We start from the raw sequence: 5,375 nt of genomic DNA, 5'->3' as shown, positions 1-5,375 counted from the left end.
TCTAAAAGCCTTTCCTTTAAGGGTACACTGTAGAATCCCTGCACCTTAATTCACTTTCTCCCTGGCCAGATCTTCAATGATCATGTAAACCAGTGGTCTCCAAACTTTTTATGATGAAGATCACTTTTTGGCACCGTAGGATCTACTTGGCCCCCTCCCTCTCATTGCCTGCCCTGCCCCACCCAGCTCCCAGACAAGCTGCTCAGGCTGTGACCCCACTCACCCAGCCCAGCCTGGGTGGCAGGGGGTGTGACTCAACCCAGCCAAGTGTATCCTGCTTCTGCCAGTTGTGGAGCCTCTGACAGTGACTACTGATGTAAACTGTAACATTACACTGGTTGCTCAGCTGGGCTGTCTAAAACTAAAAAGCTATGGGGGGTGGGTGGGAATTGTTATAACAGTTCCTTCTCTCTCTATTTTCAGAGTAATTTACAGCTAGTGCCATTGCAGTATTTATAATACCAGCAGGCATTAGAAAGCCCAGTCTTGCTCCCATTGCAGTTAATACCACAACTTCCTAAGACTTAAGAGAGCAATGCCTGTAGATTATTTTTCTTAATAAAAATGAGGGTAGAGGAAATGTAAGTCTGTAGGCAGCTCTCTTTTTAGGTTGGTTTATATTTTGGAATTTTACTTGCTAGCAGTGTACAAAAATCAGAGCATAACTCTTATGATGCAAGGAAAAAGATGAAGGGGAGGCAGTTCACTACATTTATAGATGGAGAGGTATCATGGATAATTAGATATTCCCTGTAGTGCTAAAAAAAGTTTTCATTGAATATACACCTATAAAAATGTAGAAATTTTGGCTATCAGCTTCTATTGAAGAATCCTTCTGAATTTTTCGCTTGTACAGAGAGCTAACAGAAGGGTTGTGCATCACTTAAATTCCGCTTTAGTTCTACTTTGAAGGCTGGCCTTCTGTACAAGAGCTGAATTCAGCCTGTGTATTCAATGCATCTTAACTTAAAATGTGCATGTTTAAATGTTCGTGGTATATTGTTATGCACATTTGAATGTTTAAAGGTGAATTGTATGGAGGATGTAGGATCCAGGTCAAGTACTGTAAACAATAGAGATTTATACAATACGTTTCCTGAGTCGGCCTCCGGCTGCGCAATTTATTTTCATTTTGAACTTTAAATTAAGGGAAAACTATTTTGCCTATGTCATAGACAAATACAATTACCAAAATTACACAATACAGGTCTCCCTCCTCTCTACTGGCAAAGAAGATGTAAGTCAATTTACATGGACTACTTTATGTGATTTATATGAATTGCTCGAAAATAGCATTAGATGCAAAAGACTATTTACAAAATGCCAGAAAAGAAACCTTATTCAAATGGCTCTTGTGAATAATTCAATGGTGGTAATTTCACATTGGGTCTGGCACTGGGTATATAGCCACAAAATATATTTGCTTAGTAAAATATACATGTATATATATTCCCATTTATTTATGCATCAAGAGTGGACGCATCCCAGTGCAGAGGGCTAGCCCAAAGCCTCTGCAGCACTTAAAACGCACTTAGGCCCTATTTTGGGAGCTTAAGTAGGATCTAAGTGGTACATAGGCCTTGTGCTGGCTGTCTGTGGAAGGCTGAATTTCATTTTTAATCTTTCCTTATTAACTTCAGTAAGAGAACAACTGAGTCCTCAGTTTTTTTCTGACAAGAAGCAAGCAGAAAAAAAAAAAAAGGTCATGTTTGATTATTTGAGACCTTGACCTTTGTATCCTTGTGGCTTTGTTATGCCTTTCTTTGGGTTGTGAATTCTTTGGGTTGTGAACTACTTTCTAGGAATGCATAGTTGTTCTTGTAAAAATTTGAGCCTGTAGTTTAGTTATGAAAGATAACTTGCAAATAGTCAGGAATAGTAAGTTAACATCAGGACACTCGTTTTTCTTGGTATTTTCAGCTTGGCCAAGAAATCAAACAATATGATATATTTGGGGAAGGCAGGGGGGGGGCAACCCAGCATTAGACAAGATTTAATTTTTTTTTAAATTTATAAAATACCAAAAAGCCATTTATTTCACCTCTTTCATTAATACTATCACTGAATTGAGAGCCAAAGAGCTCCATTTAGCTTTGGATTAATACCTGTGTAACACCCACACACATGGGTTGTGTATGGTAAAGGGTGTGCTTTTGGTGATTGTGTGTTGTGGGGGTGGGGGGGATATGTTTTTGTATGGGCAAGATCACCCCTGATTTGGCCAGGTGCTCTGCACATTGAAACCTGGGGCTGAAATATTTGGGCAAAATATTTAAAATCTTCTGGCCTCATTGGGGCAAAAAAGGGGGAATGGGGGAAGAGAGAAGAAATAAGGGTCTCAAACTCCGAGACAGACTTTCTCACCCTGTACCTGAGGCTTTACTTCTACATATCTTTCACTTACCTCTGCAGTGAAGAGGTGGGGAGATATCTCCCCTATGGGCAGCCATTTTTCTGGCTCCTAATTAAACTGTGCAGATCTGAGCTATCCCAGGAGAAAAAAGAAAAACCTTTGTGAGCTGTTCTTATATATCTGGTGTGACATCACCCAAGCCGTATCCAATTAGGAAGTGCCATGCTCCAGCCTCTCTCTTACTCAGGCCACCTGGAGAATCTGCTTCCTCTGGCGCAATGAGAACAGCTCAACAAAGGTTTTTCCTTCTTTCTCTTGGGGCTGCTCAGACCTGCACAGCTGAATTGGGAGCGAGAAAAACAGCTCCCCATGCTAGGGCGGTCTCCCCACCTCTTCACTGGAGAAGCAAGTGAAAGCTCTGTAAAGTGAAAGCCTTAGGTACAGGGAGAGAAAGTCTGTCTCAGAGTTTGAGACCCCTGTTTCCTTGCTCTTCACCCCCCCACACACACTTTTTTTGAGTGGGATACTACCATGGGGGTATTAATCCTTGGAGCAGACTGACTAGGAATGGGGTCCTGGCAGTTACTGGCCACATGGGCCTGGCCCCACTGTTTTGTAATTGTAGTGCCTCAGCACAGTGGTATAGCTGAGACTGGATGTCCAGGCTGCATCCATAGGCCTTTGCCCTATTTTTCTGGTTCACAGCTAGTGCATTTCAGTCTAGCTGTGTGGCTGAACACCAGCCATGTTTGGCTGGCAGAGTTGGACCTGGCACGTTTGATTCAGGATGAGACCTGGTACTTTTTGTTGTTGATCCAGGCCTCAGTGTAGTATAGGCTTGGCTGGCTTTTGCTGCCCAGTTCAGGCCCAAGCCAAGATAGGCCTGACCTTACCTCTGAGTTGTTTTGTAGTTTTCTGCCCAGCAGAGCTGGGATTGGGACTAGGAATTTTGGGGTGTGGTGTGCTGACAAAAGCAGCAATTAACCCCTCAAAGCCACCATGTGGAAATGGAGGTTAGCACTCTACCACTTCTCCAGAAGCAGTGGTGCTGGTAGCAATGCAGAAGGACCCATACTCTTGAGCAACTCCCCGTGGCACAGTGAACCCAAGGAACAGCTCCTAAGACTCTGGAGTGGCTCCCCCTCTCCAGCCCATTACTGAAGGGCAGGTATAGGGGTGAAGGCCCCCAGAACTACCCTTTGGGGAGCCTCAAGTCTCAGACTGTCTGGGCCAAGATGAAGCCTACCCAAGAGGGTGCCACCCATAGACTTTGTAGTTAATAGTGTTTTAAAATTCTGTTTAGTGTTTTCTTTTGGAGTTTTTTCTTTTTAGTTTCTGTAATATATTTGGGGTTTTGTATTTACATTGCTTGCAAGTAGGGGGTTTTGTTTATATGGGATACCCCAGCAAATTTAGTGTTCCCATATTTCTGGGTGGGGCCTTGAGCCACAAGTATAATTTATGGGGTGCCCTGAAATGTGAACCCAACCCTTCTTGCTGCTGGTTGGTGCTGGCAGAAGGGTGATACCTGTTTACTTGAAACATGAGTTCTCTCATTGAAGTCAACTAGTTACTAGACTGCTTGCATGTCTAAAGTTATGTAAGTGTTTAGGTTTGCTAAATTGTGCCCATAAATGGATACTGTCTTCAAAATCATCATTCTTATGTCTTTAGAAAAGCTTGTGTCTATTGCTGTTACAGTTACTTTCGGTTTCAATTCTAACTCAAAAGGATTAAATAAAAAAATAATTTTCTTATTCTGGTTTGTTCATCGTTTTCTCTGTTTTCCTTATGCAGTTTCCCCTATTTATTTACACCAGTGATTCTTACCTTTTTAGACTCTATTTAGAAAAATAATAGAGCAGCTCTTCTCTTGCAGAGGACTCAGAAATACCACAACAGGTCAGAATGTTTTTAACAGTATGTATTGGTATTTGAAGTCCCTAGGTTTATCATGGGAATCATGCAACAGTGCTAACATTTGCATGGCACCCCATGGTGCCCTTGAAAGGTTCTCAAGACACCCTTACTGAGAATCATTTATTTACCAATTTCACAAAGCAAGAGAAAAAATATTTTTTTTTTTTTAAATATCTGAATTTGTAATTGTGAAAGTCACAAGCATTGGCAAGAGAATTCAGGGGCAAACTTAGTACCAAGACAGCTTTAAATGCTTCTTTTACATTTACTTTTCAAGTTGATGTGGAGCTTTCAAATGATTTCCACATCTGAGATGAAGGAACTGGAAAGTAATTTGTTGACATCTAGTGGTTATTCTGAGAAAAACAAACTGAGAAATTGATTATTAGACTCCTCTTCAGAGACTACTGACATCAAAAACAGCAGAATAAGGCCCTGAGAATTCATGCAGCTAAGTATTAGCAGTCTGTGCCAGATGACTTCAGACTGAATGTCTCTTATCATGTTTATCATCAGTTAGCTAGATTCAGCAAAACATGCCATAGTGCTGTTGCTGAAAAGTGTGCGTTTAAACATCAGGTGATCTGTATATCAAATATGTTCGAGTAACAGACAAAATGTATTGGGATTAATTTTGTTTTGTTTTAAATTTATCTATTACTCATGGGCTCTGTGGCACTGTAATTATGGGTCTTTGATATGCCAGGGGCCAAGTGTATTTTAATAATAATATTGTTTGTCCTGCTTTTTCACCTTTCATCTGAGAATCTCAAAGTGCCTCTCAAATGTTAAGGGTTGTATTGCAAATGTCATACAAGTGTGAAATCTTGGCTTGTCAGTGAGGCAATCACAATTGGCCATAACTCATTAAATGTCACTTTATTTTTCTGTGGTGGGTAACTACAATATACATCTATTTTATAGATGAACAAGATGAAAAGGAGAGATAGGATGAGGGAATACTTACCTAAGACACAGGCACTGCCTGGCCAGACAGACGCGGGGGGGAAGCTTGCACATACTGCCAACATCCACTACCCCATGCTGCCACCACTCCACATCTGGTCACGTGCGCCACCCCCCCCCCACTCTGCATTCAGCC

At 41.4% G+C, this 5,375-nt stretch overlaps 1 protein-coding gene across 3 annotated transcripts in view; it reads left to right on the top strand.

Annotated features, from left to right (window-relative positions):
- The window catches only part of PDE5A (phosphodiesterase 5A), a 123,638-nt gene that overhangs the window by 16,407 nt on the left and 101,856 nt on the right, over positions 1-5,375 (top strand). Inside the window, exon 1 of one of the 3 annotated variants that reach the window (XM_019522038.1) lies at positions 3,350-3,354. The exons of the other annotated variants lie outside the window; for them this stretch is intronic. The gene's annotated coding sequence lies outside the window, so the exon portion shown is untranslated. Of the gene's footprint in view, positions 1-3,349; positions 3,355-5,375 lie in introns of those variants that run through there. 3 annotated transcript variants of the gene reach the window in all.

This window comes from Gavialis gangeticus, unplaced genomic scaffold, assembly GCF_001723915.1.
Source record: "Gavialis gangeticus isolate Ggan-Ray unplaced genomic scaffold, GavGan_comp1, whole genome shotgun sequence".
Classification (NCBI taxonomy): domain Eukaryota; kingdom Metazoa; phylum Chordata; order Crocodylia; family Gavialidae; genus Gavialis; species Gavialis gangeticus.
Note: the sequence above shows the minus strand (reverse complement) of the source record. Positions and strands in the feature narration are given on the sequence as shown.